This window comes from Salmo salar, chromosome ssa14 (assembly GCF_905237065.1).
Source record: "Salmo salar chromosome ssa14, Ssal_v3.1, whole genome shotgun sequence".
In the NCBI taxonomy this organism is placed as follows: Eukaryota; Metazoa; Chordata; class Actinopteri; order Salmoniformes; family Salmonidae; genus Salmo; species Salmo salar.
The window spans coordinates 76,830,370-76,852,007 of NC_059455.1; the positions used below are offsets into that span (position 1 = coordinate 76,830,370).

The window sequence follows — 21,638 nt, forward strand, 5'->3', positions numbered from 1 at the left end:
CCTTTAAGTTTATCAAAAGTGTGCGAGTTTGAGCATCTGTCCATTAGGCCCACGGCTTTTATTTTTTTATCAGCATGAATTAGATTGTGAAATAAAAGCCCAACTTGAATTCCATAGACTGGGATCCGCAGTATGCAGCTGTTGCAAGAGCACATTTTTCACTGCCTGTTCACTGGTTTCAAAAACAATGTTAGATAGGCAGCATAAAAACTTATTGAATTCAATCATTATTGGGTTCAAATACACATTTAGATGTGTGAACAGCCACCCACAACAACTACAATCCGTAAATCGCAAATAGCCAAATGATAGAGCAGCAGTGTGATTCACATCAATGCGCCATGTAGATATCAATAAGTGATATCCGTATCGCCGTTGACTACCCCACTGCTTACCCACATCCTTACCTCCAAGCGTTTATTCAAGTTGGATAATCTTTGGATGCCGACAGCAGTCGCACCATTGGAAGACATACATTGGACTGTAGCCTACAAAAGTTTCTTCCTGCGTTTTTTCCTCGATCGATCAAACACATTTGGTGTGTCATCTTAGCGGTCTCTGACTTGTGGTCAGGTGGAACAAACTTAAACTCGCGCCTTTTTTCAATGCTGATTTTAATGTCATTGAGAAAACAGCAAAGTGTCAAAGATTCTTTTCGCAAACATGCTATCTGAAGTAATCATCTAGTTTTTCAAAAATATCTGTAATCTGATTACAATATTTTTGCTGGTAACATAACAGATTACAGTTATCGTTTTTTGTAATCCCTTACACGACCGGTCAAAAGTTTTAGACCACCTACTCATTCAAGGGTTTTTCTTTATTTTTACTATTTTCTACATTGTAGAATGATATTGAAGACATCAAAACCATGAAATAACACATATGGAATCATGTAGTAATCAAAAATGTGTTAAACAAATCTAAGTATATTTTCTATTTAAGATTATTCAAATATCCACCTTTTGCCTTGATGACAGCTTTGTACACTCCTGTCATTCTCTCAACCAGCTTCATCTGGAATGCTTTTCTAACAGTCTTGGAGGAATTCCCACATATGCTGAGCACTTGTTGTCTGCTTTCCCTTCACCCTGCGGTTCGACTCATCACAAACCATCTTAATTTGGTTGAGGTGGGGTGATTGTGGAGGCCAGGTCATCCGATACTGCTTTCCATCACTCTCCTTCTTGGTAAAATAGCCCTTACACAGCCGGGCGGTGTATTGGGTCTATCAGGAATCAAGGTAAGACCCAGATGCAGGCACGTCGAATTAACAAGGATTTAATATTCCAACAGTGGCAGGCAATAGACAGGTCAAGGCAGGCAGTGGTCAGTAAACCAGAGGTGGGGCAACGGTACCGGACTGCAGGCAGGCTCAGGATACGCAGAGATCAACAATCCTATCAAGGCACAAGGCGAGACCCAGATGCAGACACAGGAGGCAGATGGTTGGAGTTTTACAATGTTTATTCATCCAAAAAGGGGTAGGCAAGAGAATGGTTGTGGACAGGCAAAAGGTCAAAACCAGTTCAGAGTCCAATAGGTACCGAAGGGCAGGCAGATTCAAGGTCAGGACAGGCAGGATGATCAGGCAGGCAGGAAGGAAAGTAGTCCAGAGTCAGGCAGTGGTCAAAACCAAGAAGACTAGCAAAAGACTATAGAAAAAGGAGTACGGGGAAAAAACACGCTGGTTGACTTGACTAAACATACAAGACAAACTGGCACAGAGAGACAGGAAACACAGGGATAAATACACTGGGGAAAATAAGCGACACCTGGACAAGGTGGAGACAATCACAGGGACAGGTGAAACAGATCAGGGCGTGACAAATCCAGAGGTGGGGCAACGTTACAGGTCGGCAGGCAGGCAGAGTGGTCAGGCAGGCGGGCTCAGAGTCAGGACAGGCAAGGGTCAAAACCAGGAGGGCGAGAAAGAGGAGAGACTGGAAAAAGCAGGAGCTGAGGACAAAAACACGGGTTGACTTGACAAACAAGACTAACTGGCAACAGACAAACAAAGAACACAGGTATAAATACACAGGGGATAATGGGGAAGATGGGTGACACTTAGAGGGGGGTGGAGATAATCACAAGGACAGGTGCAACAGATCAGGGTGTGACAGGGTCATTGTTCTGTTGAAAAACAAATGATAGTCCCACTAAGCCCAAACATGTAATCCGTTACTCCCAAGCCCTAAACACACACACACACACACACACACACACACACACACACACAGTTTATTTATCACATTGGGGTGTAGGGTTCAGTCGTTCCCATACCATCCTATCAATCTCCACTGCAACACCTGCCTGGGCCCTTGCCCTCTAATCTTTTGATGTAAGTCATATGGTATTAGTAGGCTAAATAAAAAGCATGGTCTCCAAGCCCGTTCAACTTGAGCTGCGCTTGAAATCAAATCAAATCAAATTGTATTTGTCACATGCGCCGAATACAACTTACTTACAAGCCCTTAACCGACAATGCTTTAAGAAGTTAATAAAAATAAGCATTAAGTAAAAAATAGATAAGTAAAAAATAGAAAATAAAAGTAAGAAATATTTAAACAGCAGCAGTAAAATAACAAGCGAGGCTTTATACAGGGGGTACCGGTACAGAGTCAATGTGCTGAGGCACCGTATAGTTGAGGTAATTGAAGTAATATGTACATGTTGGTAAAGTGACTATGCATAGATAATAAACAGAGAGTAGCAGCTGTATAAAAGAGGGGTGGGGGTAGAAGCTGCTAAGAAGCCCTGGACCTCGACTTGGCGCTCGGGTATCGCTTGTCGTGTGGTAGCAGAGAGAACAGTCTATGACAGGGTGGCTGGAGTCTTTGACCATTTTTAGGGCCTTCCTCTGACACCGCCTGATATAGAGGTTGTGGATGGCAGGAAGCTTGGCCCCAGTGATGTACTGGGCCGTATACACTACCCTTTGTAGTGCCTTGCGGTCGGAGCCCGGGCAGTTGCAATACCAGGCAGTGATGCAACCAGTCAGGATGCTTAATTTGTCCTGTACAATGGAACCAATGGATTAGCCCCAAAAGTGCAGACTCTGAGATAAATCAAGCACATCTGCTGACCAGGTCCCTGCGTCATGGGCTTTCTTCCTGCCCTCAGAACTAGCTGATTCAGAAGCTATATGTCAAACCACACCCTGTTCCACTCCAACCCTGTTCCAGTCACACCCCCTCCCTGACCCACTCCCCCCACACCCTCCACTCCTCCTGCGTGACACTGAACAAGGCCTACACTATGGTCATAAAAGAGCAGCTCGAAGCCATAAAAAACACTCTGCACATGGTCATTAAGTGTTTCCGTGGAGGAATGTAATGGCGAGCCAGATCTGGACTGTAAATGCTTTCATCTGCACCAGATGGTTTACTGTACCTTCCTCTCTGTCTGCTATGTTCTAAATGACGAGAGACAAACTCACACCCCCATGAAGTCCCAGTCACCATGTCCACCCTTTACTTCCTCATTTCATTTCATGCCATTTGTATTTATTTAACTAGGATAGTCCACTCACTCACAATTAGCACTTTTATGTTAAGGTAACAGATAGGCTTTTTGTGTACTCCACCAACAGACTAGTCTGATCTGATGGCTTTCTGTGGTTGAGGAGATATTACCAGAGCAATCTCTGTATTATGGTATTTCTATCACTATTACCAGTCATGTGAAGCCTGTCTGTCTCACAGGTCTAGCACAGTGAATACTCCAGAGCTGTGAATGTTGGAGTGGAACCATTCCTGTTGGATGGGTGTGTGTGTGAAGCTCAGATGTTCCCTCACCTCTAGTTTGTGTGTGCTAGGGGCAGCCAGGGTGTGGCTGGTGAGGCCGTCGGGCAGAGGAAGGGACTCATTGATAAGAGAGGAACCAGAGTAACCACTCCCTGTAGCATGGCTTTCCTGAGAGGAGGCCTTCATCGCCTCGCCCTTGCTAACACTCAGGACATTACAGTAGAGCTTTTCACACTTTGCAAAGTATAGGGAAATGTTTTTCCTTCTTTACAAATGTGGCCTATTGTCTTACCTTTCCCCTCAGTTTTCTTATGCAGCAGCAATTTTTTACTGGCATCAATAATAACAATTTAAGACATTTTGGTCCATGGTAATTTTTGGAAAAGCACAGTGTAATGTTGTGAAACATTAATTATCCCCTCTCATTTGTTTTAAGGTGAACAAATATCAGATTCAAAATGATTTCTGTGCTTAAATACTCCTTAATAACAACTAACTGCTGTGTAAATTGCATAATAAGGCTCAATGAAGCGTTTTAATTTCTTTTTCATAATAGCAGGAAATGAAGCTCATTGTTGAGTAGATATTATCAGGGAGCAATAAGCTCTGGAATCTGTGCCCTGTTTTCTGCAAGGTGAACCTTCAAAATGCCCTGAGGGATTGAAACCGAACTCAGATATTTTCTCATATATTTATTAGATTTTGAGTTGAACAGCAGTGCAACATCTGACTCATGTCAACACAGCATGCAGAATGTTATCTTTCAAGTAAACAGACTGACTCAACTAATGCAGTGTGTGTGTGTGTGTGTGTGTGTGTGTGTGTGTGTGTGTGTGTGTGTGTGTGTGTGTGTGTGTGTGTGTGTGTGTGTGTGTGTGTGTGTGTGTGTGTGTGTGTGTGTGTGTGTGTGTGTGTGTGTGTGTGTGTGTGTGTGTGTCTAAGGGTGGTGGAGCAAAAGGAGGAACACCTCAGACCAAAACAGTCTTACTTTACTCCGTTACATAACTATAGCCTGCATTTGGATGTCCCAGTATTATTCTTTTTACCTCTTTAGATGATAGTTCACCAATAGCAATCGTCTCTCTATTTAACTTCAATTACAGGCAATCTTAAAGCATTAAGAGGGTGCTGCCGTTGTTTATTTTACTGAATACTATTTTGGTCTGTTTCTCACCACATGGCTGCGCTCCACATGCAATGTGATCCACAGGAGACGTTGACACTTGTCTGACTGTTTCTGAAACAAGGCAGGCCTCACTTTCTCCTTGAGACAATGGGAAGAGAAAGGGAGGGAAAGAAGGAGGGAACGGTGGGGGAGGTTAGAGGGTGGTGGCTGGATAGTCATGGACTTACACCCTTCAAACGGTGTTGCCCTAAGAATAAGATGTCAAACCGAGTCACAGTAAGTATGGGTGTTAACCCTGGTATCCAGGCTAAATAAACAACATGTAGTAGTATGGGTGATAACCCTGGTGTCCAGGCTAAACAACATGTGTAGTATGGGTGTTAACCCTGGTGTCCAGGCTAAATAAACAACATGTAGTAGTATGGGTGATAACCCTGGTGTCCAGGCTAAATAAACAACATGTAGTAGTATGGGTGATAACCCTGGTGTCCAGGCTAAATAAACAACATGTAGTAGTATGGGTGATAACCCTGGTGTCCTGGCTAAATAAACAACATGTAGTAGTATGGGTGATAACCCTGGTGTCCAGGCTAAATAAACAACATGTAGTAGTATGGGTGATAACCCTGGTGTCCAGGCTAAACAACATGTGTAGTATGGGTGTTAACCCTGGTGTCCTGGCTAAATAAACAACATGTAGTAGTATGGGTGATAACCCTGGTGTCCAGGCTAAATAAACAACATGTAGTCGTATTGGTGTTAACCCTGGTGTCCTGGCTAAATAAACAACATGTAGTAGTATGGGTGTTAACCCTGGTGTCCAGGCTAAATAAACAACATGTAGTAGTATGGGTGTTAACCCTGGTGTCCTGGCTAAATAAACAACATGTAGTAGTATGGGTGATAACCCTGGTGTCCAGGCTAAACAACATGTAGTAGTATGGGTGTTAACCCTGGTGTCCAGGCTAAATAAATAACATGTAGCAGTATGGGTGTTAACCTTGGTTTCCAGGCTAAATTCTCAACCTGGCCCTCATACTATCATGACCATCACCTAATTATTCTCACCTTCCAATTGGCTCATCCAACCCCTCTCCTCTTATTTCTCCTCCTCTTCTGTGCTGTGAATCAGAATGTATTCTCTTCTCAGTCAACTTACCTTAGTAATTTTAGGGTTAAATAAAACAAACATTAAAGCTGGAGGGACTGTGTGAGTTGGCAGTTGGCACTTTGGTGGGTCTGGGAGCAGGAGTTCTGAAGAGTCACACCAGACAGGAAGTAAGGTCACTCACCAGCTTGTTCTGTTCCCTGTTCCTGTGATAAAAGAGCATGTGCTATAATGTGTACAGTACATTGGGCCCTTTCAACTCTGCTTTTAGTGGGGGAACATCCAAAACTTAAGATATCAAGACGTGCCCACGGCAACCCATTTTTACATTTTAGTCATTTAGCAGACGCTCTTATCCAGAGCAACTTACAGTAGTGAATGCATACATTTCATACATTTTTTTCTCCATACTGGTCCCCCATGGGAATCAAACCCACAACCCTGGCATTGCAAACACCATGCTCTACCAACTGAGCCACACGGGAAAGAGGTAATCTGATCTCAATTGGACTTTCTGGTTAAATTTGTTTTTTTTAACATTGACTGTAATATGGACAAATTAATAAAGTTATGTTTTGTTGGGGGAAAAAAACGAATTGTTTATCACCATGTTCAGGATCCAACCTGAATCCCAGAAGCATAATGCATGCAATAATAATATACAATATATATTTCTATGACTTAATAGGGCGAGGCAGACAGGACGTTGATTCTCTGTTTGTCTTTAATGGCTCCAGACTCTTAGGGTCAGAGTATTTCTGAGCTTTATTAGAGGAAACTCTGGTCTGGACAGGATCCAACCTGCGCCCCCGCATGCTGGCGGAAGCAATAGCTGAAAAGGGGTGGATGAGGATGGGATGGAGGGAGGGATGAGGAGGGGTGATGAGAACTAAGAGGGGTGGGGAGGAACTGGAGGAAGGGAGTGGTAGAAAGATAGGTGAGGAGGGGTGAGAAGAACTAGAGGGGAAGGGAGAGGTGATGGAGGGAGGGAGGGAGGTAGAGCAGTATGGAGGTAGAGAGGAGGTCAGTATAACAGGAGCTTGCAGAATCAGAATCATTCCTATACAGTGTGGGGATGTCCTGAGCTTCCTGCTCTTTGTCCCGACCCCGGCCTCGACCCACAGCCCACTGGGTAACACCGGGGTTAGGAGGTGACGTCTTTGACGTGTTCCTCAGACAGATGGTAGCCCACCGAGAGGAGACAGGATTTAAGATTTCCTCTGGATGTCCCACCACTACAACTGCAACTCTGTTCAATTCTGAGGAAGAGCCTCAATGGCATGTTGTTATATACTTCTATCCATCGATACTGTGCCCTATCTTTATACTGAGCCCAACATCTTTCTATCTACAGTATAGGTTATCCCTAAACCTCGAGTAGCCAAACGGACTGATGATACTGATCTGAAATCTAGTTGAAGGTGTGATGAAGCCTACATGCTCTGACTTGTCTTGCCGTACCTTCCTCCACCTCTCTCCACCTTCCTCCGCATTCACTACTGTAAGTCGCTCTGGATAAGAGCGTCTGCTAAATGACTAAAATGTAAATGTAAAATGTCTCTCCACCAAACCCACTGGGCACAGACGTCAATTAAACGTCTATTCCACATTGAAATGACGTGGAAACAATGTTGATTCAACCAGTGTGTGCCCAGTGCGAACCTTATATAATGTCATGTTCATCATTCCCTGTGCTTGCTGGTAAGAATTGTTCAAGGCCTGTGTGTGTTCAAGGTGTGTACAGTATTGTGTGCCCTGTCAGCCCTCTACTGAACTTTCAGCCACTTAAACAAACAGTAAAAAGTCACAGGTTGTAAAAGGCATTGTACCAAACTGCTTTTTAATGGTCCTTCTTCTCCCTTCACAACCATGGATACATCTCACACCCTCCACATTCCCCCTGGCGTGATGGTGTGACTCAAAACGTCTGCTAGCTCAGCCCTTAAAAGCAACAATGATTCAAACTCACAATGATAAAGGCAGAATGATTTTTAGAGTATTTAGAGACTACCAAAGATGCATTTCCTTTACACCGATTGGTACCATTCTATACCACATAGAGAGAGTGTGAGGTTTATGCATATTGGAGAGCGAGGGGAAATGGCTAGGCTTGGGTTATGCAACACTTGTTGGCATGATGATCAGGCAAACCCCAGGCAGGCAGATCACTGTGAAAACACGCAGTCTAGAGTTAAGCCTCCCAACAGACACAGTAGACACACAGAGTGTATATACTGTACCTATTTGTACACCCAAAACAGAGACACCCCAGCTAGGCCTGCTGGAGGGTGATGGACGTGCTGCTCAGAGAGCCATGTTTTCTCTGGAAACACACACCCAAGTGCTGAGGAGAGACTGACTGCATCACTTCTTTTTATAAGAAACATTAATGTGTTGAAAATCCCAAATTGTTTGCATAGTCAACTTACACACAGCTCTGACATACACACTTACCCCACCAGACATGTCACCAGGGGTCTTTTTACAGTCCCCAAATCCAGAACAAAATCAAGAAAGCGTACAGTATTATATAGAGCTATATTGCATGGAATTATCTTCCATCTCATATTACTCAAATGAACAGCAAACCTGGTTTTAAAAAAACAGATAAAGCAACACCTCACGGCACAACGCCTCTCCCCTATTTGACCTAGATAGTTTGTGTGTATGCATTGATATCCTGTTAGGGCTAGGGGGCAGTATTGACACGGCTGGATACTACTCCTGCCCAGTAACTAGAATATGCATATAATTATTGGCGTTGGATAGAAAACACCCTAAAGTTTCTAAAACTGTTTGAATGGTGTCTGTGAGTATAACAGAACTCATATGGCAGGCCAAAACCTGAGAAGATTCCATGCAGGAAGTGGCCCGTCTGACAATTTCTTGCCCTTCTTGATTATCTTTATCCATTACAGAAGATCTCTGCTGTTACGTGACACTTCCTACGGCTCCCATGGGCTCTCAGAAGGCAGCAAAAAGCTGAATCATGGCTTTGCAGGCTCTGGTTGAAAAAAAGTAGCGCGTTTGGGTAGTGGCTGGTTACAGTACTGTGAGACTCAGGCGCGTGCCCGCCTCGACCGAATGCTTTGTTTTCTTTCCTCTGTTTACCTAAACGCAGATTCCCGGTCAGAATATTATCGCATTTTTACGAGAAAAATTGCATAAAAATGGATTTTAAACAGCGGTTGACATGCTTCAAAGTACGGTAATGGAATATTTAGACATTTTTTGTCACGAATTGCGCCATGCTCGTGACCCTTATTTACACTTCGGATAGTGTCTTGAACGCACGAACAAAACGCCGCTATTTGGATATAACGATGGATTATTTTGGACCAAACCAACATGTGTTATTGAAGTAGCAGTCCTGGGAGTGCATTCTGACGAAGAACATCAAAGGTAATCAAACTTTTGTAATAGTAAATCGGAGTTTGGTCAGTGCTAAACTTGGTGGGTGTCTAAATAGCTAGCCGTGATGGCTGGGCTAGGTACTCAGAATATTGCAAACTGTGCTTTCACCAAAAAGCTATTTTAAAATCGGACACCTCGATTGCACAAAGGAGTTCTGTATCTATAATTCTTAAAATAATTGTTATGTTTTTTGTGAACGTTTATCGTGAGTAATTTAGTAAATTCACCGGAGGTTTGCGGGGGGTATGCTAGTTCTGAACGTCACATGCTAATGTAAAAAGCTGGTTTTTGATATAAATATGAACTTGATTGAACAAAACATGCATGTATTGTATAACATAATGTCCTAGGGTTGTCATCTGATGAAGATCATCAAAGGTTAGTGCTGCATTTAGCTGTCTTCTGGGTTTTTGTGACATTATATGCTAGCTTGAAAAATGGGTGTCTGATTATTTCTGGCTGGGTACTCTGCTGACATAATCTAATGTTTTGCTTTCGTTGTAAAGCCTTTTTGAAATCGGACAGTGTGGTTAGATTAACGAGAGTCTTGTCTTTAAAATGGTGTAAAATAGTCATATGTTTGAGAAATTGAAGTAATAGCATTTCTAAGGTATTTGAAAATCGCGCCACGGGATTACACTGGCTGTTGCGTAGGTGGGACGATTTCGTCCCGCCTAGCCCAGAGAGGTTAAGTAGGCTACGAGTGCCATTTTTAAATTGATGTGGTTCTGTCCTTGTGGTTCTGTCTATTAATGTTCTGTATTATGTCATGTTTCATGTTTTTTGTGGACCCCAGGAAGAGTAGCTGCTGCTTTCGCAACAGCTAATGGGGTCCTAATAAAATACCCCCCCCACCACCACCACACACACACACTTTGTGTTTACTGTAACAGATGTAGATCCAGGGTGGGCAATGCAGAGAGCTACTGACTGACACCCCATTATCACCTCTGAGTGACACACCGATAGGAGGAACAGCTTACACACCTTCAAACAGGCACACATAATCCTCAAATAGACCCTGTGTTTAAGCAAAGACACTGAGGTATCCTTCAAATAGCAGCACATGTTTAAATACACTCAGATATCCAACTTCATCTTGCCAAGTATTTGACACAAACAAATCACACCTGGAAAGGATTACATCCCACAGCAGCTTAAGAACATTCAGTTCCTCATCACATCTCCTCAAAAGGAAATGCTTGTCCATTCTATGTCTTATCCAATACTGTGTGTGTGTGTGTGTGTGTGTGTGTGTGTGTGTGTGTGTGTGTGTGTGTGTGTGTGTGTGTGTGTGTGTGTGTGTGTGTGTGTGTGTTTGAGGACATGAAACAGAGTAGAACTATGATAGTGTACACAGATTAGATCAGAAGGCCCTAAAATGACACAGAAGAACAGAATACAGTGTTATCTGTTCCAGGGCCATTTACTGTGTCATTTCCCTCCACAGTGTCTGCTGTGGTATGTCCAAATGAGGCTCTGGAACGTGCTGCAGCAGGAGACACCTGTTATTGTACAGTAAGTGTATGTGTTTGTGTGTGCATGCGTGCGTGCATGCGTGCGTGTGTGTGTGTGCAGACTGAGCTTTAAGCACACTGTCTGGCTCAGAGGAATGCTATTTTGGAAGGCCTAAATTAAGTAATGGCTGATTCTCATGCCATGTTTATGGACTTTAGTTTGTACTGTCTGTTCTTTAGTTTGTACTGACAGTCCCCTCTGTCACTTCAGATTGTTATTACTCATAAGAATTATCTGATCATTTGTTATGCTGAAAACACACATAGAGTAAGTATGAAATCAGTTTCATTTACAAAAAAATCTGCTTTAAATATGATAGGCAAGTAATCCCTGCATATATTTGTACAGTGTTTGCTAGGCATCAGACCCCTATTCTTTTACAATGGGACAACTGAGTTGTAAATCCATCATAAAAAACGGCCACAAATATCTTCAAAAGTATTTCATCAACACTACACTACAATCAACACTACACTACAATTTAAAGTAACCACATCCACGGTAAATGTTTACAAACAAAACTGAATGGTTGAACCGCCCTAAAGCCGACTTTTATAAAACCTTTTTCCCACTTTCCTCCTCCCTCCCTTGTCCCTCACTCCCCCTCTCTCAGCTTACCCCCCGTCCCCGTCCCCCGTCCCCCCGTCCCCGTCAGCCCAGCATGTTGATATTAATGTTAATCACGTCAGAGCTCAGAGAACAATGGCAGGGGACTGGGGGAAGGGGAGGGAAGTGTTTTCCTCTGTAAAGACTCTGTAAAGAGGTGAGCAGCAAGACTGGGATGTTGCCATGGAACCAGCGAGTCAGGGACACAGTCGTGGGCCCAAGCATGTCCCCCCCGTGTTAAAGTAATCTGGGCTGGGACAGAGACTGTATTGGCCAGGGCAGGAGCTGGGGCTGGGGCTGGCTTACACACACAAAGGGATTGCAATTTGAGGGTTGGCCCCTGATCCCCCTCCAGGGTTGGTTGCATCATGTTTCATCACCTTGAATCTTTACTGTCAATACCTTCTCTCACTAAGTTCTCACAGTCAAGCCTTAGTGTAAAATAACAATTCACAGTACTGTAGAGCACAACACAACTGATCCCTCTCCCTGACTGATAAGATGGCGCCGGAGCAGAAGGCAGATGTTTTACGTTCCCCCAACCGATTGTGTTTTTTGTTTGTTTATCTGCGTTGTTTGTAACTTATTTTTGTACTTATTTTGTACATAATGTTGCCGCTACCGTCTCTTACGACCGAAAATAACTTCTGGACATCAGGACTGCGATTACTCATCACGGTCTAGCAGAATCATTTTTCTTCTTTCACGACTCTGATGAGCCCAAGGCAGAGGATATACGGCTCCCCCAGGAACAGGCCCCGACCACAGTGATCTGCGTGAAGAGGAGGCGGAGAAAGAGGGGCCGGAGAGCGGGCTGCCTTCTGAGAATTTGAAGGCGATAGAATAAACCCCCACTTCCCTCAATTCTGCTAGAAAACGTACAATCTTTGGACAATAAAATCAACGAGTTACGTGGAAGATTAAACTACCAACGTGACATTAAAAACTGTAACATCTTATGCTTCACGGCTGAACGACGACATTATCAACATACAGCTGGCTGGTTATACGATGTACCGACAAGATAGAACAGTGGTGTCTGGTAAGACAAGGGTCGGCGGACTATGTATTTTTTTAATAACAGCTGGTGCACTATATCTAAGGAAGTCTCGAGCTATTGCCTGAGGTAGAGTATATTATGATAAGCTGTAGACCACACTACCTACCGAGAGAGTTCTCATCTGTATTCTTCGTGGCTGTTTACATACCACCTCAGTCAGAGGTTGGCAGTAAGATAGCATTGAATGAGCTGTATCCCACCATAAGCAAACAAGAAAATGCTCACCCAGAGGCGGCGCTCCTAGTAGCCGGGGACTTTAATGCAGGGAAACTTAAATCAGTTTTACCAAATTTCTATCAGCATGTTAAATGTTCAACCAGAGGGAAAAGAACTCTGGACCACCTATACTCCACACACAGAGACATGTACAAAGCTCTCCCTCACCCTCCATTTGACAAATCTGACCATACTGACCTACTGATTCCTGTTTACAAGCAAAAATTAAAGCAGGAAGCACCAGTGACTAGATCAATAAAAAAATGGTCAGATGAAGCAAATGCTAAGCTACAGGACTGTTTTACTAGTACAGACTGGAATATGTTCCGAGATTCCTCCAATGGCATTGAGGAGTACATCACATCTGTCATTGGCTTCATCAATAAGTCTATCGATGACATCGTCCCCACATATTTTAAGCAGACCACCATAGTGCCTGTGCCCAAGAACACTAAGTTAAACTCCCTAAATGACTACCGACCCGTAGCCCTCACGTCTGTAGCCATGAGGTGCTATGAAATCAACAACATCATCCCAGAAATCCTAGACCCACTTCAATTTGCATACCGCCCCAACAGATCCACAGATGATGCAATCCCTATTGCCCTCAAAACTGCCCTTTCCCACCTGGACAAAAGGAACACCTATGTGAGAATGCTATTCATTGACTACAGCTCAGCGTTCAACACCATAGTGTCCTAAAATCTCATCTATAAGCTAAGGACCCTGAGACTAAACACCTCCCTCTGCAACTGGACCCTGGACTTCCTGACGGGCCGCCCCCAAGGGGTAAGGAGAGGTAACAACACATCCGCCATGCTGATCCTCAACACAGGGGCCCCTCAGGGGTGCGTGCTCAGCCCCCTCCTGTACTCCCTGTTTACTCATGACTGCCGGCCAGGCACGACTCCAACACCGTCATTAAATTTGCCAATGACACAACAGTGGTAGGCCTGATCACCGACAACAACAAGACCGTGTGGTGCGAGGACAAACTCACCCTCTTCCTGATCAAGTTAAAGGAGATGATTGTGGACTACAGGAAAAAGAGTACCGAGCATGCCCCCCTTCTCATCAATGGGGCTGCAGTGGAGCAGGTTGAGAGCTTCAAGTTCCTTAGTGTCCACATCACCAACAAACTAACATGGTCCAAGCACACCAAGACAGTTTTGAAGAGGGCACGACAAAACCTATTCCCCCTCAGGAGACTGAAAAGATTTGGCATGGGTCCTCAGATCCTCAAAAGGTTCTATAGCTGCACCATCGAGAGCATCCTGACTGGTTGCATCACTGCCTGGTATGGCAACTGCTCGACCTCAGACCACAAGGCACTAAAGAGGGTAGTGTGTACGGCCCAGTAAAAACGCTGGGGCCAAGCTTCCTGCCATCCAGGACCTCTTTAGCAAGCGGTGTCAGAGGAAGGCCCTAAAAATTGTCAAAGACCCCAGCCACCCTAGTCATAGACTGTTCTCTCTGCTACCGCATGGCAAGAGGTACCGGAGTGCCAAGTCTAGGTCCAAGAGGCTTCTTAACAGCTTCTGCCCCCAAGCCATATTTGCATCCCCCCCCCCCCCTTCCCCCCCTGTCCACACCACTGACACTCTCTGTTGTCATCTATGCATAGTCACTTTAATAACTCTACCTACATGTACATACTACCTCAACTAACCGGTGCCCCCGCACATTGACTCTGTATCGGCACCCCCCTGTGTTTATTGTTATTTTTTACTGCTGCTCATTAATTACTTGTTACTTTTATCTCTTATTCTTATCCATATTTTTTTTAACTGCACTGTTGGTTAGAGGCTCGTAAGTAAGCGTTTCCTTGTAAGGTCTACACCTGTTGTATTCGGCGCATGTAACTAATAAAATTAGATTTGATTTGAATTTTACAGGAGCTTAACCGTGGTTCATGTGATGTTCCTAGATGATGTAGTACTGGTACTGGCTCACAGAGGTGCTTCTGAAATCGATCTGGTTCATCAGGGTACCTGTACACAATTAGTAGGTCCTAATATGTTCCTTTTTATTTTCAGAGTTAGAAAACATTTCATCTTATTTTAGAGTGTGTGGAACTAATCCTGCCTGCAGGGCTCTGGGGCTGTTGGGTAACTGAAACAGCTGAGACAGAGGGAGAAGGGGACAGGAAGGGAATGGGAGAGAGAGAGAGATGTCATCTCTTTGATTTGAACCCTCATATCTCTTACAGTAGAGGCGTGGGCTTGGTGCGTCAGAGCGGCCTGCTTCTCTCAGGAGGAAGTAGATAAAGCACCAGTGCGTTCTGGGAAGGTGATAAGACCAGAACCTCATCCCTCACTGACATCACATCTGCCCTGGGTTCACACAGGGGCCGTGTCTGTCTGTCTGTCTGTCTGTCTGTCTGTCTGTCTGTCTGTCTGTCTGCTTGCGTGTTTGTATTTCAGCCGACTTGAGATCTAAAACCGTGCTGAGAGTTAAGTGATATGAATGATGCAGAGTTTAATGAGTGAATACCGGCTTTATGATAACATCTCTCCTGTTATGTAACTTAGAGTAGTAGTTCTCAACAGGTGGTACTAGGACCCCTGGGGATACTTGGCTTATCCACAGGGGGTACTTAAAAATGATACCATAGGCCTACTGGTAAAAAACACATGCGGTACTTCAGGGGGAAAAAAGGAATTTGGTGGTACAGTAACTGAAAAGGTTTGGGAAACACTGGGCTGGAGTGTGTTGTCTCAGTGGAGGGAGCACTGGGGAGAAATGAGGCCTGTTCACAAAAACAGAAAGTGTGTCTGTATCTGGATGTGTTGATCCCCGCAGTGGCACCACAGCATATCTGTGAGTCATTGAGTTGTCAAACTCAGGGAGAGTGGAAGACATCCCTGGTAGATTACAGCAACACAATGGTAAACAACACTATTAAAAGGTCTCGTTAGTCATCCAAAGCACTGCAAGGTATTACCTTAGAGAGTTTGTTTTGTTTATTCCAACTTCTTTGACTTGGATATGGTGTCCTGGTTCAGGAGCATACATGTAATACTGTGCGTGTCTTTTCTTCATGACTCACCACGTCTGATTTGATCAAACCTAATTGCTCCGTTCAAGATTCTTCGTCCAGTTTTCTAGATGAGCTCTGCAGTTGCTGATCCCTGCGGTACTTGGTCCAACCCTTAATTAACCATAAAGTCATCTTGAAACCCATGAAGGCACAGACACTGCGCTAGCATTTGCCGACTCGAGGAAAACTCAGCACCTCTGAACAGTGCCGGCCATAATTTGTAAACCTAATGCAAACCAATTCTACATGTAGAAATGGTCGAAAATGTCAGCAGTCAGACGGCTACTGGCGGGTGCTCCCTGAAACACACTGCACCAAATGAACAGCAAATGAACGTCAAACAAAAGGCAGACCATCGTTCAGTGCAATGCGTTTCCTCCTTAAGAGATTAACTATTGAGTGACATAGTGGTGTGATGTAGTGAGGAGAGCCAGGCATGGCCCATATTATCAATATCTTGAACTGGATATCTGTTAGATTAGAGAGATGCAGGACAGGGAAGAGATGATATAAACAGTGTGATGAGGTGGAGAGAGCCTATAGGGATGACCTCACAGGGAGAGAGTTGAGAGCTCAAGGGTCAAAGGTTAGTTTGCCTAAGGAGGGTTGTTTAGCTCGGATCACAAGAGAAAACAGATCCCACTCCACCTTCCCTCTCATCTCTCTTTTTTTCTCATGAAGGCCTGTAGGTGAACTGGAGTATGTAGAGTAGTGTGTTCTCTTCCTCTCGCCGTCTCCCCATCATTCCCCTCTCCCTCCACCTTCCCCTACCCATAAAAAGGGTTTCCGTTTCTCTGCTTTCTTCCCGTTGAATAATTCTGTACCACGTCCTTACAGATGTCTCCGAGGCTGCTGAGCCCACGTCTTCACAATGTGCTTGGTAACTGTAATACTCGGATTACCACCATGTGTTATCTACAGAGGGTAGCAATCTGACTGAACCAAGAGAGAAAATAGTAATTTCTCTAACAGCCTGGAGTTATGTGTAATGAACACACATCGCAGCGTGAAGAAAATCTCAAACTTCACAGGGTAAATCTAGATACTCTTATAGGTTATTCAAAAAATGCAGGCAAGCCCCCAAAATAATCACCCCGAAATAATCACCCCAAAATAATCACCCACAAATAATCACCCATAAAATAATCACCCCTAAATAATCACCACGAAATAATCCCCCCGAAATAATCCCCCCAAAATAATCACCCTAAATAATCACCCCAAATAATCACCCCTAAATAATCACCCCTAAATAATCACCCCTAAATAATCACTCCCAAATACTCACCCCCAAAAACCACCCACAAAAAGTCACCCATAAAATAATCACCCCTAAATATCACCCCTAAATATCACCCCTAAATAATCACCCCTAAATAATCACTTTGAGGAAAAAAAGTGTTATTGCTCATACAGTGCTGTCTGCTGGAGTAATAAAGGCCTAGTTCACTAAATTTGTCCCCAAATTATTTTTATTATTATTATTATACATTTATATTTGTTATTTATCAGGGGGAGATGTAGCACCCTCTGCAACCCTACTTCCTGTGGCTATGCACCAAAATACCTCACAAACATATGTTCACAGATGCAAAAACATCAAGTTATTTTTACTCTCTAGCCCTTAGCACTCTGTGTGTGTGTGTGTGTGTGTGTGTGTGTGTGTGTGTGTGTGTGTGTGTGTGTGTGCGTGTGTGCGTGTGTGTGTGAAGTCATATTCCCTGGTGTGTAACAAGCATGGCCTGTGTGTGTGTGTGTGTGTGTGTGTGTGCGTGTGTGAAGTCATATTCCCTGGTGTGTAACAAGCATGGCCTCTGTGTGTGTGTGTGTGTGTGTGTGTGTGTGTGTGTGTGTGTGTGTGTGTGTGTGTGTGTGTGTGTGTGTGTGTGTGTGTGTGTGTGTGTGTGTGTGTGTGTGTGTGTGTGTTTGGACCTGTGTCTGCTCTGCTCTCCTCTGGCTGCTCTTCCTTGGTAAAGATCCATCTCTAATTACTTCAACACTCCAAATCCCTGGGCTTTTATTCATTATTCAACACACACCCATGCACTGCCACCAAGAAGCACTGCAATGCAGCCGTGGAGTAGGAGAGGCTTGTTCTAAGGCATGACACTGAATAGACAAGAAAACCTTCAGTGACTGGGCAGAATAAACCCTATCTGTGCCCATCTGTGGCGCATCAACCACCACCCAGCCAACCGACACATAGAGTGAGGCCAGTGGCCTACATCCCAAACCAACTTTCCATTCAGCTCTGGAATCTATTGAACCAACAATCCGCTCTCTCACATCAAGCCCCAGCTAACTGATTTAAACAACTTGTCCCTGTTCTCTTTGTGGGGTTCTATTGATCTTCCTAACACATTTGTCAGTCACAGTGATGCCACAGAAACTAAACATAGAAAACGAATGTACAGTCTACGTGAGTATTGTCTTGCTTGCCAAAGTTGATTACAAAGACAATGTTATGGAGCAGGTCAATCATTCAAACCACGCATGTACGCACATACACACACACACACACACACACACACACACACACACACACACACACACACACACACACACACACACACACACACACACACACACACACACACACACACACACACACACACACACACACACACACACACACAAGAAGGGAGCAATGGGATTAAGTAGGAGCTGGAAGCACGGTGTCCAGAACTAGTCCTCCATGAATACACCAAGGAAACGTCTTCATCTGTTTATCTATTCATGGTAACACCATTCCTCCGTTCAGTTCATGTCCAGGCCCCTGTTAGCATATCACCAGATCGTTAATCCAACCTGATTAATATATCCCCCTTTACACATCTTTTACTGCTTCTCCCCAAGTCAGTTATTTAGGAATATACTAATAAAATACCATCCCACAAACATAATGTAGGAATATGTGGGAAAGTTCAATTTCTCACTTAGCAAGTCTGTCACTTTACAATATGTTCTTCTCTTTAACTTTCAATTCTGAATTCCAAATGTCATTTCACTCTGCTCCATTTGGACTTTTGTTTATGTTTTATATCATCCCCACCTCTTTAGTGGAGTCTAAGGTCCGGATTCAATCCATATCGCGGAAGTATTGCGGAACATCCGCGAACCTAAAGGTAATTTCCGATTGAGACGACATGTGCAGCATTTACTGTGAATGCAGCAGTCTCCGTGAACGTTGCTTTGAATTGCAATCGCGCTATACGTTTCAAGTTTTATTATGGGATACACATGGTATACAGTGGCAAGAAAAAGTATGTGAACCCTTTGGAATTACCTGGATTTCTGCATAAATTGGTCATAAAATTTGATCCGATCTTCGTCTAAGTCACAACAATAGACAAACACAGTCTGCTTAAACTAATAACACACGAAACAATTATACGTTTTCATGTCTTTACTGAACACATCATGTAAACATTCACAGTGCAGGGTGGAAAAGTATGTGAACCCTTGGATTTAATAACTGGTTGACCCACATTTGCCTCAATCAAACGTTTTCTGTAGTTGCGGATCAGACCATTCCTCTTTACAAACTGTTTCAGTTCAGCAATATTCTTGGGATGTCTGGTGTAAACCTGTCATGCCACAGCATCTCAATCAGGTTGAGGTCAGGACCCTGACTGGGCCACTCCAGAAGGCGTATTTTCTTCTGTTGAAGCCATCCTGTTGTTGATTTACTTCTGTGTTTTGGGTCGTTCTCCTGTTGCATCACCAAACTTCTGTTGAGTTTAAATTGGTGGAGAGATAGCCTAACATTCTCCTGCAAAATGTCTTGATAAACTTGGGAATTTATTTTTCCGTTGATGATAGCAAGCTGTCCAGGCCCAGGCCCACCATACTTTACAGTTGGGATGAGGTTTTGATGTTGGTGTGCTGTGCCTTTTTTCTCCACACATAGTGTTGTGTGTTCCTTCCAAACAACTCAACTTTAGTTTCATCTGTACACAGAATATTTTGCCAGTAGCGCTGTGGAACATCCAGGTGCTCTTTTGCGATCTTCAGACATGCAGCAATGTTTTTTTTGGACAGCAGTGGCTTCTTCCGTGGTGTCCTCCCATGAACACCATTCTTGTTTAGTGTTTTACGTATCGTAGACTCGTCAACAGAGATGTTACCATATTCCAGAGATTTCTGTAAGTCTTTAGCTGACACTCTAGGATTCTTCTTAACCTCATTGAGCATTCTGCGTTGTGCTCTTGCAGTCATCTTTGCAGGACGGCCACTCCAAGGAAGAGTAGCAACAGTGCTGAACTTTCTCCATTTATAGACAATTAGTCTTACCGTGGACTGATGAACATCAAGGATTTTAGATATACTTTGTAACCCTTTCCAGCTTTATGCAAGTCAACCATTCTTAATCTTAGGTCTTCTGAGATCTCTTTTGTTGGAGGCATGGTTCACATCAGGCAATGCTACATGTGAATAGCAAACTCACATTTTGTGAGTGTTTATTATAGGGCAGGGCAGCTCTAACCAATGTCTCCAATCGCGTCTCATTGATTGGACTCTAGGTTAGCTGACTCCTGACTACAATTAGCTTTTGGAGAAGTCATTATCCTAGGGGTTCACATAGTTTTTCCAATCTACACTGTGAATGTTTAAATAATGTACTCAATATAGACAATAAAAATACCATAATTTGTGTGTTATTAGTTTAAGCACACTGTGTTTGTCTTTTGTTGTGACTAAGATGAAGGTCAGATCACAATTTTATGACCAATTTATCCAGAAATCCAGGTAATTCCAAAGGGTTCACATACTTATTCTTGCCACTGTATATACAGTGGGGGGGGAAAGTATTTGATCCCCTGCTGATTTTGTACGTTTGCCCACTTACAAAGAAATGATCAGTCTATAATTTTAATGGTAGGTTTATTTGAACAGTGAGAGACAGAATAACAACAAAAATTTCCAGAAAAATGCATGTCAAAAATGTTATAAATTGATTTGCATTTTTATGAGGGAAATAAGTATTTGACCCCCTCTCAATCAGAAAAATGTTGGGGTCCCAGGTGTCTTTTATACAGGTAACGAGCTGAGATTAGGAGCACACTCTTAAAGGGAGTGCTCCTAACCGCAGCTTGTTACCTGTAAAAAAAGACACCTGTCCACAGAAGCAGTCAATCAATCAGATTCCAAACTCTCCACCATGGCCAAGACCAAAGAGCTCTCCAAGGATGTCAGGGACAAGATTGTAGACCTACACAAGGCTGGAATGGCTACAAGACCAAGCAGCTTGGTGAGAAGGTGACAACATTTGGTGCGATTATAAGCAAATGGAAGAAACACAAAAGAACTCTCAATATCCCTCGGCCTGGGGTTCCATGCAAGATCTCACCTCGTGGAGAAGCAATGATCATGAGAATGGTGAGGAATCAGCCCAGAACTACACAGGAGGATCTTGTCAATGATCTCAAGGCAGCTGGGACCATAGTCACCAAGAAAACAATTGGTAACACACTAAGCCGTGAAGGACTGAAATCCTGCAGCGCCCACAAGGTCCCCCTGCTCAAGAATACATGACTCAGAGGACAACTGGTGAAAGTGTTATGGTCAGATGAGACCAAAATGGAGCTCTTTGACATCAACTCAACTTGCCGTGTTTGGAGGAGGAGGAATGTTGCCTATGACCCCAAGAACACCATCTCCACCGTCAAACATGGAGGTGGAAACATTATGCTTTGGGGGTGTTTTTCTGCTAAGGGGACAGGGCAACTTCACCGCATCAAAGGGACAATGGACGGGGCCATGTACCGTCAAATCTTGGGTGAGAACCTCCTTCCCTCAGCCAG

The 21,638-nt window shown here is 43.8% G+C and overlaps 1 long non-coding RNA gene across 1 annotated transcript in view; it reads right to left on the reverse strand.

Moving 5' to 3' along the window:
- Positions 1-1,917: 1,917 nt before the first annotated feature.
- The window catches only part of LOC106570316 (uncharacterized), a 39,678-nt gene continuing 19,957 nt past the window's right edge, over positions 1,918-21,638 (reverse strand). Inside the window, exons 3-6 of the long non-coding RNA XR_006758939.1 lie at positions 6,165-6,186; positions 5,941-5,993; positions 4,921-5,010; positions 1,918-1,959 (exon numbers count right to left, since the gene is read on the reverse strand). This is a non-coding gene — a long non-coding RNA (uncharacterized lncRNA). The remainder of the gene's footprint in view (positions 1,960-4,920; positions 5,011-5,940; positions 5,994-6,164; positions 6,187-21,638) is intronic.